The sequence below is a fragment of the Humulus lupulus genome, chromosome 9 (genome assembly GCF_963169125.1).
Source record: "Humulus lupulus chromosome 9, drHumLupu1.1, whole genome shotgun sequence".
NCBI lineage: Eukaryota > Viridiplantae > Streptophyta > Magnoliopsida > Rosales > Cannabaceae > Humulus > Humulus lupulus.
In genome coordinates, this window is record NC_084801.1 from 140,863,160 (window position 1) to 140,877,223 (window position 14,064).

Consider the following 14,064-nt stretch of genomic DNA (forward strand, 5'->3'; position numbering starts at 1 on the left):
AAGTTAAAATAAAGCAATCAAACTTTGAAAAAATTCATGTTGTATAAAAGTGAAGATGGGAAATGAAAACCAAGCCAGTACAAATAGCTTGGATTATCAATATAATTCCATGAAAAAATCAAATCAATAAAATCATGGTCCTAACCAGGACACGAGCTGAATATTAATAGGTAGTTGTTAAGCAAAAAGTTAAACCTGGATGAACCAGGCACGAACTGAGTAGATAAAATCATCTCGGGAGCATCCTCAGAAAAGAAGACAACCTCGAACTTTGATCAAGGATAATAACTTCGAATTCTCCTCACTATTAGTAAAGAAGATAACTTCAAAATCTAATTGCTATGAGAAAAGAGGATAACTGCTAAACTCTGATTGATCACCAAAAAATGACAACATTTGATTCTAGTCGCCTACCAGTTGAAAGAACAACCTTTAATGGCCTATTCACCCTTAATGGGCACTAATCCTATTCATATTTATTGAAAAAGGACATTTTTTTGCCCATTGTAGCCAATGTTGTGCGAACAGGAAATTAATAGCATGTTTGGAGTCCTAGAAAGTTGCTACGAGAATCCTGCTCACACATGGGCATTCATGAGGAAAACAAGATTCTTTTTTAACCTGTTCGCATCCCAAGAAGTACAAGAGCATGTATCAAAATGGAAAATGTTAACCCATTGCAATCTATACTAGGCAAACAGGAAATGAAAAGTTCTTAAAAGTCCTTTCAAGAAATAATAATTGATATGTTCGCCCCTAAGCATGAAAAGAAATCTTGTTAGTTTATCGAACCTGATGATAAACAAATAGAACATCTATTCGCATCCAAGAACAATGTAACAAGTGATCAAGGACTAAGAGCTCCTCAATCACTTGGGAGGCACACAGGGTGTTAGGAGTATGTCCTAAAAGCATGTAAAAAACATTTATTATTTCAATGAATAAATAAGTACAATGGTTTATTATTGTTATATTTAGATTATTAAATTATTGTTTGAATAATTTTTGTAAATATCAGAAAAATTCCATATTTATTATTGAGGATGTGATCTTGTATTAGTACGAGAGAGCTAAGATCACATGAATGAATAAACATAGTCAACAACAAATTGAAGTTATTGAATTCTTTAATTGGGGTTGTAAGTACGGTTTACTGAGTATCATGTTAATACAAATAATCTAGATTCGGATTATTGATGTGGTAAGACATCTCAGTAAAGGTGCTTTATATAATATGATTATATATGACAGGGACTGATATGAATAAAAGTATTTATCCAAAAACCATTTAATAATAAAGATTTGTAATTCATATCATAACTGATGATCATTTATAGATCAACCTAAATCATGAGTGTTCATGAACTCCTGTTTATGTTTATTAAATCTTTTGATTCATTCGTTAAGGTCTCTTGATAGAATGAGACTAATGACTTTTGTTTTGGAGATTTAATATCATGGATGGCTGGGACCATGTATCAACAATACGGAATCTAATCTTTCCTAACATATCGTATATTGGTTCCCTTAAGGGTTAATTCTAGAACTTAATGATTTTGAGCTCAAATCTACAATTAGATTATAGATTAATTATTCACTAATGAATTAATGGTACTTAAGGAATAAGAAGTAAATCAGAAAGGTAAAATGGTAATTCTTCCATTCTAATTTATGAACAAATTAATTAGAGGGTTGAACTATTGTAAGATGGTTATATCAATGGACAACTTAAAATAAGATTTTTGTAAAAGTATATCTATAACATAAAGAGTTCAATTATGAATTTATAGTGGAGAAATATCAGAATTAATAAATTAACTATAATGATTAAAGAGTTTAATTATTTAGTTTTAGTTTATTGGAGCTTAATGTTATAGGTCCATGGTCCCCAAAATGGCTCAAACAAACACTTACAAAGATAAATACAAAAATGGACAAAATGACTTATTTGAGAAGTAAAATATTTTTCTATGCACTAAACATAATTATTGTATAATTATGTGTAATTAATTAATTATTTGATTTAACAAAAATATAATTAATTTTGGGATTTTTTGGTATTTAAATAATGATGAAAATTGGAAAAAATCACATGCCCTCCCTGTCATGAGGTGGGCATGTAGCCCAGTGCACAGTCACTGTGCTACACACACAAGAAGGCTCTAGAAGGATCTTGGTTCAACAATTTTAGTTATTTAAATATTAAATAAATAATGAGATATTTTAATATGATTAAAATATTATTATTTAAACAAAAATCTGATAACTGATTAGATATTTTTAAATTGTTTAAAATAAATAATATTATTTATTTTGAATATATTGGATATATTAAATATATGAGATACGCTTTTGAGAGCGATACTTTTTCAGTGACAGAAAACATATCGTGAAATCTCCTTGAGAGAAATAGAACAGTGCTACAAGCATAGGTCACCGTTCTTCACAAATTTAGGTCCAAACTTTATCAGATCTCATGTGTTGATAACATCTGATAAATAGACTTTGCCTATTGTTTTGTATAACGAGCCCACACTCGTCCTTATTGTGTTGAGAACATTTTGGAAGATCCTGGTGTTAAATCTCAAGGATTATTGCCGTACAAAAAGATAGCACCAAGGAAGGACTTGAGGTAATTTTCTATTCATCTCTTTGATTCAATATATATATATATGTATGTGAAGAAGTAGATCTAGAAATCTTGTGGGGTTAAATTAGCAATTTTGATTGTTGTTCCGCTGCGTATAATTTCTGATTTGATCTATAAAAACCAATACAGGGTACATGCACTACAAAAAAAAGGGCATTTGCGTCAGTTTATAACTGCCACGATTGATTTTTTGCGTCAGTTTGATATGCGACGCAATTGCCCATGACACAAACTAGAGTGTCATTTGCGTCAGTGGGGCACTATCACAAACTGGCATTTGTGGCAGTGCCCCATTGACGCAAATGCCAAGCGTTTGCGTCAGTGGGGCACTGTCACAAATCTGGCAGTGCCCCACTGACACAAACACTTGACATTTGCGTCAGTGGGGCACTGCCACAAATGTCAGTTTGTGACAGTGCCCCATTGACGCAAATGACACTCTGGTTTGCGTTAGTGGGGCACTGCCACAAATGTTAAAAATGAGTATTTTTTGCGTTAGTTGAGCACTGTCACATAAAGTATTAACTAGGGAAATTGCAAATGTTTATGCCAATTTCCCTGGCTGATTTTGATAAAAAAATATCAGCACCAGAAACAGAAAAAAAACAGTATGAACTGAAAAATAGCAGTATGAATAGAAAAACAACAATATAATCTTTTTAAAACATTTATCTAGAGTTAACATTTGTGATCAAAACTATAAAAGTAATTCAGATATCAAAGTTAATATGTGTACTCTTGTGTGTTCTAAATTTCTAAGTATTAAACCTACTTAAACTAAAATTTCCTCACCAACTTGCTCATTTGCTAATTGAGATACGCCATAATTGATTCAGTCCAGTCATCCCATATCTCGCTAATTTCGTCAGCCAAATATGGACTCGTATTCGTAAACTAATTAGAAAACATTTAAAATAATAAGTTAGAAATCATCCGAATAAAATCATGAATGATAGTTTAAATGAAAATGAAAAAGTAAAATAAGACCTCATTTTTCAAGTAGGCCTTCAGTCTAGGCTGTGAAATCAAGTCTCTAGAAAATTTCATAATGTAAAAACCACACTCGGTTCGTCCAATCTGGTTTCGACACTATTACAACATAGTTATCCAAAGTTAAGTATTATATTTAGTAAGTTATTATAATAGAAATATGTCAAAAAGTTGAATACAATAAGTAATATAATTTACTTACTTTAGGAACACAAACTTTTAGATTGATTGACTCTTTTAGTCTTCAGCGTGTATCATATTGATCCAACGCCCTACACACAATATTAATATTTACCCATGTATGAGTTTGAAATAAAATCATAAATTAATTAAGTAATATGAAAAACTTACATGATAATTATCTCCTTGATTTCTGGACGGAAATGTGAGTTTACAAGATCCAAAAAAGCCACCGAATGACTGTGTGGCTGAATTAATACTAACATCTAATGAAAGCTACAATAAAAACACTTGTGTAAGATATTTATCAATAAACAAAATATATGAATATAAAATCAAGTTGACTTACTTGTTGTTCCAAGGATAAATTAGAAATTGTGTCTCTAGCTCCATCTGTAGAAACTGATAAAAGAGATTTTCAGCACGTATTTCACTGGTTCCTGCATTAGTGGACACTAAAGCGGGATGCATGAGAGTGTACATGTGGTTCAATCCCTTCATTTGCACCAAATCATCGAGGAAGCTACATATAATTAAAAAAGTTAATAAACTATTAAATTTCAAGTTAAACTAAATAAACTAAAAGATTATAAACACCATTGTACCTCATATATAATGCTAGCTCAGTTTGTCCAATCATCTCATAGTTGCAAAAGTGGAGGATATCATCTTTCCCTAACAGAGCGATAGTTTGGAATCCAAATACCCTTTCAACAATTGGAATTTCTACCACGTGATTAGCTTTCCATTTATCAATAAACTTCACCAAACACTTCAATATTCTTGTGATGGCACTTCTGTAGGCTCCTTTGTCAATGCCTCTATTCTTTTCTTTGATTGTCTTGGTTGTTGAGTAGAGGGCACAAGTGGCTCTTTCATATGTTGGTTAGTAAGAACCCAATGTTGTGGCCATCCAACATTATACCCGACTGCTTGTCCAACCAATGTATAGCCATTGTAAGCGGATATGGTAAACTAGCATTCTCTTGAATGGCTACCTCAACTCTGACATGATAATTTCCAGGAGGTCGTTGAACGCTATGTATTTCTGTGCAACAGGTACTTAAAAGATTCCCCTCTGCAACTATATTTTGTGTCAAAACAAGACACAACTTACAATTAATCTATTACATTCCAATTAATCTGTTAGATTTTCGATAATGAATATATGCTATAATGAAACTATTACCTCATCAGGAAAATTTGACTGTGGTGGTGGGGGAGCACATGGTGCCTGTGTCGGTGGTGGAGGACCAAATGGTAGCTGTGAGGGTAGTCGGTGAGCATATGATGTCCATGTCAGTGGTGGCGGAGCATGTTGTGCCTGTGTCAGTGGTGGAGGGGCATATGGTGCGTGTGGTGTGTTTGAGGCTCCTCCTACACCCGAACTAGATGCATTTGATGATTTAAATGCACCGCTCTGTTGAGATGCAATATGCGCCATCAACTGGTTTAACTTTTCCTCCTGTTGATGTGCCATTTCTTCATATTGATGCCATTTCTCGTCAAGGTCTTTATAACGAGCATCTTCCACACCTTTTTGCTTGTGATTGAATCTTTTTGGCGGTGGGACATGAAAAAATTGATGGGGAGCGACATGTGCACCAACCCCCCTAACACGCCCCCCATGCTCTGGAGTGCCTAATGCCATTGTTAGTATATCATTTGAACCTTCCTCCACCAACTCACTTTCTGCTACTTTTTGCATGTATTCCGCCTATATACATAGTATATAAATCGATTAGAATTTAACACACATTAATCATTACAATATTTTAAAAAATCAAAGAACACTTACAATCTTCTTGACCACATCTCGAGCTTCTTCATCAATAACTTCTCGATTCTTGTTCATCCGTGCCCGTGTCCACATCTCAGCTTTGTCATATTCGGTCAACTCATGACCCAATTCCTCTTCCATTTGTTGCTCTACCAGTGCATAACCACCACGCCCTGAGTGATGTGGATACTTGTTCTGAGGCCCGAGCATTTTGTTTTTGTTTTCTCATCTCTTCCCAGTTTGGGGTTAGTCTTTTTGCAACAAAATTTTTCCAATCTTCAGGTTTGTAATACCCGATGTAGTCTGATGGCGGCTTGGCAAGAAGGTCAGGAGCTACATTCTTATATACATATATAAGATCTTTTATTAGTCTTGTTTCCCAGTTTCTCCATGTTTTTCCTGCTTCTTTGAGGACGTCTGTTTTAGAAGAATTTGGAAGTTTGAACATTTCCTGCACACATGAACCCAAAAATATTAAACTTTTTTCAATATATTAATTCGTTATGATAAATTTAATAGTCAATATTATAGCTTACTTGTATTTGACCCCATAAAGTCTCTTTTTTATCCATTGGCATTTGTTTCCAATTGTCGATATCTGAAGGAAGGGTTGTGCATGATAGAAGACCGATGGTGCTGTTCATCTTGATCTCCCCTTTTCCCATCGCTCGACCAAAACGATTGTACTCGACCTCATAATTGCATCCCTCACTTCTTGCTTTGAATACATCACTACAATTTGATTTACCCCTATACTTCTTATCTTGTGTATTTGTTGGGGCGGTAGGATTAATCCCCTCCAGACCATTACCATGATCATCAAAAAATGGATCGCCCTCTTCATCATATGATGGATCCATAATCAATGTACCTGCAATTAAGTAAACACAAATATTATCTGGTATAAACTTCACAAAATACATAAAAACAAAACCATAAAATCATAAAATTAATATATATATATATACCTTTAATTATCTACCCACAACCCTTCACCATTCTCGCGTATATAGTCATCATCATTATCAATGGTGACATCAATAGGCGGTGAATCAATGGTAAATGTTTCTTGTTCAAGTATAATGTCATCGCTCCCAGACTCTTTGATCAAATAATCTTTCGGTTGACTTGTTAGGACAACAGACCATCGAGCATCTACTGGATCACTCACATAAAATACTTGCTTAGCTTGTGATGCCATTATAAAGCGGTCAGAAGTGGTCAGATTCGGTTTAAGTCCACCAGTGTGAATCCTAAGTCATCTGTTTTGACCCCATTATCACTTTTCACCCAATCACACAAGAAGACAGGAATTCGAATAGTCACATAATCTAGTTCCCAAATTTCTTTGATCACCCCATAAAATGTCATATCACAATTTATGGGATTTTTATCTTTGGAACTAGATATTTGAAAAGGATGGGCGATAATAGTAACACCACTATTTTTTGTCTTTCTAATATTATCACGTTCTACGGTGTTGAATTGAATACCGTGAATATAATAGCATTGATACTTAATTACACTCATTGAAGGAACTCGTGCTATCCATTTTAGTGTTTCAGACACTTTGTTTGTGGTGTTAATCAGAACCTAGAATACAATAAAATAAAACAAAGTATATTAAATTCTAATAAGCTAAAATATAATAACACTCAAACAAGAACAACACAAGTATTTTACCTCATTCTCGAACCAAGTGCTGAAATTTTGATAATGTTCATCTTGTACCCATTTTTTATTCCGAGACTTATTAGGATAAGTAGTCTTGATCCAATTGAAATGTCCTCTTCAAGAAATATCATTTATATCAACAAACAAAATTCATTGCCAATATAATGAAAGAGAAAAATAAGATTGATCATGCATATGTATGAGAACTTACTCGATGTATGGTTGAACATCATCAATATTTTGTAAGACTAGGCGATGTGCTTCATCTCTATCAGATTTATTTACTTCAGAAACAACACCACCTTTACCACCTTTACTTATTTCAAACTCAATTTTAGAAAAACATGGTCCAATGCTCGTAACACCTGGTAAGTATTCTGAGCAGAACTCCATTGCTTCTTCAACGATGTAGGATTCTACTATGCAACCCTCAGGTCTACTTCTATTTCTAACATAACCTTTTAAAATCTTCATATACCGTTCAAATGGGTACATCCATCTCAAGTATACTGGTCCACACAATTTTGCTTCTCTCACCAAATGAAGTATTAAATGAACCATTATATCAAAAAATGAAGGTGGGAAATACTACTCCAACTCACACATAGTTATCACGATATTTGTTTGAAGATTGTCCAACTTCGACACATCTACCACTTTACAACAAATAGATTTAAAGAAAAAGCATAGTTTGGTAATTGCATATCAAACTTTTTTGGGTAACACAGAACGGATAGCTACCGGTAGAAGATGTTCAAGTAGTGTATGATGGTCATGAGACTTCATTCCAACTAAATTCAAATTTTTCATATCTACCAGGGTATAACATGCAGGTATGATGGTCATGACATACAATTCATTTTTCTTCTTTAGACAGGGTATAACACGCAGGTGGTAAATAGGTTCTTCTCTCACCAACCTCTAATTGTAACTTACTGCGTATACCCATTACTTTTAAATCCAACCGAGCTTTAATTCCATCCTTACTCCGACCAGGAATATTCAGTAATGTACTAATTAAGCTATCCGATACGTTTTTCTCAATGTGCATTACATCCAAGTTGTGCCGCAAAACCAAATGCTCCCAATACTCAAGCTCAAAAAAACATAGATTTCTTCTTCCAACAACCTACCGCACCATCTACAACCTCCTTTGTTTTTTCACATCTAAATTTGTTTTCTCTTATTTGTAAAATTTCTAGGTTTTGCGAACTTGCATTGGACTTTGTTCAACTTTGTTAACAATTGTCCTCCAAGTAAAGGTGGTGGAGCCTTTCCAAATTCAGGTTTACCATTAAAGGCATCTGTCAAACTTTGAAATTTATGTTTTTCGGATAAGAACTTATGGTGTCCCATATAACAAATCTTTCTAGAATGTTTTAAATATTTAGAATGAGTCCCTTATTCACAAATAGGACATGCCTTGTACCCTTTCACACTAAATCCAGAAAGATTACCTAAGGCTGGAAAATCATTAATAGTCCACAACAACATTGCTTTAAGATTAAAATTTTCTTTCTTATAAGCATCGTAAGAATTAACCCCCTCATACCACAATATTCTCAAATCATCAATTAAAGGAGCTAGGTATACATCAATATCATTTCCAGGTTGTTTAAGACCAGATATCAATAAGGTCAACATGGTAAACTTCCTCTTCATACACAACCATGGTGGTAGATTATAGATGACTAACATTACAGGCCAAAAACTATATTTACTACTAAGGGAATTATGTGGATTAATTCCGTTAGCAGAAAGACCCAAACGAATATTCATCGGTTCATTGCCAAATTCTTGCCATTTAACATCTACTGTTTTCCAAGCTGCCGAGTCAGCTGGATGTCTTAGCTTGCCATGCTTTACTCTATCTTTAGCATGCCAAATTAAATTTTTAGCATGATCATCATTTCGGTACAACCTAACCAAACGAGGTATCGGTGGTAGATACCATAAAACCTTTGCAGGGACACCTTTTCTAACTGCATTTGAATTTTTTTTTCTTTTCCCATCTTGACTCGCCACATGTCGGACATGCAATTGCATCAAAAAATCTATTTCGATATAAGATGAAATCATTAGGACAAGCATGTATTTTTTCATATTTCATGCCTAACGAACGCAATGTCTTCTTTGATTCATAAAATGAAGACGGCATTTCATTACCTTCGGGTAATAATTCTCCTAAGAATGTTAACAACTTTGTCATTCCCTTATCACTCCACCCATGTTTGGCTTTTATGTTATACAACTTAAGCAGTGCTGATACTTTAGTGAACCTTGTACAATTATGGAAAATAGATTTCTCAACATCTTCTAAGATTGACTGAAATTTAATTGGAACCACGTGTGATTCATATTGTGCATCATCAATCATCTCTGCAATATCATCAACTTCGTAATCGACATCAAAATACTTATTATTCTTAGATGGTCCCTCATCAGTGACTTTCATTCTTTCTCCGTGCAAAAACCATACTTAAGATTTAAAGATTAGAAATAAAGATAGAATAAAATGTGATGTAACAATAGGTAACAAGTAGGAAGGATCAAGAGTCACCAATATGCATACATATTTATTTGGATCTTTGATTCACAAAAATTACACAAATGGATAGTTCACATCCCAACTATTCATTTGGAAGATTTAACATCGAAGCACAAATATATTTTACAAAAATGTATTCAAGTGATTAATATTCTTTACCATGGAAAGATGAAATAAATCTTATGAGAAATCTAAAAATGACATTATACCATTGGCCATAATGCAATAAAATATTGGACATAAAACCTAACACAAATATTACTTTTACTATTTATAAAATACATAGAAAGAGCATGACTAATTCTATATAGATTTAACAAAAGTAACTATATATGAATGAGATGGAGAAAATGATAAAGATATTATCTATATTATTTTCACTAATTTGATAATACATAGAAAGTGCTTGACAAAATCTATATACTATTAGTAAACATAAATATAGATAACAAGATGAAGAAATAGAGATGAAAGAAAATAAATCACTCAAATATATAAACTTTAAGCACATGGTGAATCAAAAATACCAAACAAAGTCATAGTGCATATAAGATCATCCTAACCTTCCTAAAAAGGTTAGCCTATTATGCTAGACATTCTCATGAAATTCTAGAGAGAAAATATGAGAAATGAGACTAAAATTTGGTAGAGTTTTGCTACCTAAAAATTACATAGAAATTGTGAAGGAAGGGTCCCTATTTATAGAAGAAGAAAAGGACTAAAAAGAAATTAAACAATAATTTGGTGTTTACAAAATAAATCTGAAATATTAATATTAAAATATGATTTTGAAAAATCAAATCTTATTATAAATATTAACCTAGTTATTTTGGTGTATGGTCAAAATGCCCTTTTTCTGAAGCACCAAAAAAGATGAACTTTAAAGCTCAAAATGGAAATTTTGCAAGGCCCAATACCCACAAAATATGGGTTGAAAGTGGCTGGTGTCAGATGTGGGTTTTGACCCATTCCCAGCCAATGAGGGGGTGCCACGTAGGCACTGGCTGGGAGAGGAGAAAGTTGGGTCTGGTGGGCTTGGTGCTTTGGGCGTGCATTTGGCTTGGACTCAAGCTGGGCCTTCGACTGAAGGAGGCAAGGAAGGGAGAAGCTGGCTTTGGGCCAGGAAGCTGCGTTTGAGCCTTTGGGTGCTTGCATTTGGGGATGCTAAGAAGGGCCTTCGGTTGAAGGAGGCAAAGCTGGAGATGGGCGTTGGAGGCTTGGGCTGGAGTGCTGCTAGAACTGATGGGTGCAGACAGGTGGTGCAAGGAGGCTGGCAGTGTCAGGCGGCTCTATCAGGTGCGGCTCGGCCCATGGCTCGGCTTAGGCTGGGAAGGAAACGGGCCTGGGCTGGGGCTTTGGATTGGGCCATTTGCTTCAAAAATGCCATTTCTCTTCTTTTTCTTTTTTTTTACAGATTTAACTCTTTCTTTATTCTTTCTTTTTCTTTATGCCAAAATATCAATTAATTCCTACAAAATAACAATAAATTAAATCATGATCAAATATTTTCATCCATAAAATATATCATATTAATTAAAAGAAAATAATAATAAAAAATTAATTTATTTTGACATTTAAGATCAATAAAGGTGCATTTTTCACCCCTAATCACAAGTTGAGCCCTAGGTTTGTTGGCCCCTTCGAGATTCTGGAACAGGTTGGAGATGTAGCTTACAGATTAGCGATGCCTCCAGCTCTATCAGGGGTTCATGATGTTTTTCACGTATCCGTGCTCCGGAAGTATATATCGGATTCTACACATGTCTTAAGCTATGCGAACTTGGAGCTGGACCAGGATTTTTCCTATGAGGAGAAGCCGGTTCAGATTCTCGACCGGAAGGATAAAGTCTTGTAGAATAAGACCATAACCTTGGTGAAAGTGTGAGGAGGCGACGTGGGAACTTGAATCAGATATGCGGGAACGGTATCCCGAGTTGTTCAAGTAATTTCGAGGATGAAATTTCTGTAAGGAGGGGATAGTTGTAGCGTCCCAAATTTGCTAATAAGGCTTAGGGCCTTGATTAGTGTCCCTGGAGGGGAATAATTGATATATTGTGTTTGTACGCCCTGGTTTTCCCACGGGCTGATTAGAAGGTCGTGCCTCAGATTAATCTAGTTTAGTCCGAGGTGCCCGCAGGCCGAGGATATTAGCTCGTGCAAATTGCCCCAGAATCAGAAGGCCGAAGGTCAGATCAGGGGAGAAGCTCGTATTACGAGCTTCTCATGGCACGAGCTACCCATGAAGCTCTGACCCTCTACGAAGTCAACACACGCAAGATAAACATGCATATATCTGACATCACGTGTTCGATATCCCCCTGACTTCTCGGACATGCAGCAAGAACGTGCGTATCAGACACCCACAGCTGGATTGGGCCGTGCGGCCCATTATCTCCTTCCATGCTGATTAGACCACACTTATGTGTCAGGTTTAGGAATTAATCATGAATGTCACAGAGTTGATATGACAAATGGTAAGGTCACGGGATGACCTCCCTACCATCTTCCAGGTGCCTTCTCTTATAAATATGGAGACCCTGGGAGTTGATAGGGGTTGGGAAAAATAGTCTTTGAAGAACTATATACTTTGTAAACCAAATACCCAGGAGATATCAATAATATTGACTAGTGGAATAGAAGGATTTTAACCTTCGAACCACTTAAAAAAAGTGTCTCGAGTCACCTAGTTCATCCTATAAGATGTCATATCTGTGACGGTTCTACTTTCAGTACTAATCCCTTTCTCTTCTTCTCTTAAGTATCTGTTGGCGAAGAACCACGTCAACAGTTTGGTGCTTTCATTGAGAGCAAGTTCGATTAGTACTACCACCAACATCCAACTATGGTTACTACCCGATCCAGACATGGCAACGAAACAGAACAGCATGATGGGCAGGAGGCCCACCATGTTGCCATCCCTGATGAGCAAATTCCTGAAGTCCAGCAGAGACCAGGAAAGCAGCCGGCAGGCCAAGACGACACTGGTAGTTCAGCGCCCCGGCCGCCTAATCCGAACCCATGTTATTATACTGCGGTGGAGATGGAGAATGCTCAGCTGAGGAGCCAGTTAGCAGCCGCTGGTCAGCAAATCCAGGATATTCTAGACCGATTACCCCCTCTCGCAACCAACGTTAGCGTTGGAGAGAGGCAAGGTGAGGCTCCTAAGTCTCGCCGAGGTAATCGATCCAGGCGTAGCCGTTCGGATAGGCTCCCTGCAGCCAACTCCACCCCTTCATCACACCATCAGGAGGCAAACTTCAGGGAAGTGCCTAGAACCGAACAGCAGCAATACAGCCGTTCGGTTAGAACGTCAACTCCTAGCTCTCAGCCTTCCTCGAGGATGCCCAGGAGAGATCGAGGAAATTCCCGAAGAAGAGCCGGGGAGGGCCTGCGACGACAGCCCGTCCCCGAAAACCGTCCTGCGCCTCATCCAGCTCGCCCATCACGAGATCAGCAAGCTGGCAGGGCCGAGAGGCCCCCACCAAATTTGATTCGTCCAGATGGAACTAGGATCGCCTCCCCAATCAGGCATCATCCTTCTCCAATCAGACATCCGTCTCCTCAGCCCGTCCGGGACATCCCGGCCTACGAGGGTAGTAGGGGAGACCCGCCGTCAGCTGGGCCTTCCTGGCGCAGCAGGGTGCCAGGGGAAGGATCAGGTCGTAGCCGCCAAAGACGCACCCCGAGCCTGTCCAGCAGGAGTCACTGGACCGGTAGTCGACGAAGTGATCTCTCGGGAGGAGACCTGCGTCAGCGACTAAGTTCGGCACAGAGTCACCAGACTGCCCAGGGAGGCGACCTTCGAGACCGCCTCAATTCTCACAGAGAGGATCGAGTTAGGGATGGTAGCCAGGCCCGCTCAGTGGGAGCCCGATCCGAAGTAAGTAACGGAGGGAATGTCCCAAATAACCTGTCTCAAGATAGGAGGGGCAACAACCCACCTAATATGTACAACGGGTCCGGAGCCGTTGAACAGCACCAGAATAACCCAGGATCTCAGGACAAAACCATAGAGCGCCTAACTCAAATGGAGGAACTGATGAAGAAGCTCCTATCGGAAAAAGAAAAAGACGAATATGATTCAGGGGACGAGATGGAACTCTTCGCCCCCGATATAGCGGCAATGGCATACCCTTCTGGCTTTTGTATGCCCCACTTGTCAAAGTTCAACGGGGACAGAGACCCGTCTGACCATTTAGGGATGTTCAACACCCTAATGATGGCCCATAACGTCGACCCGGA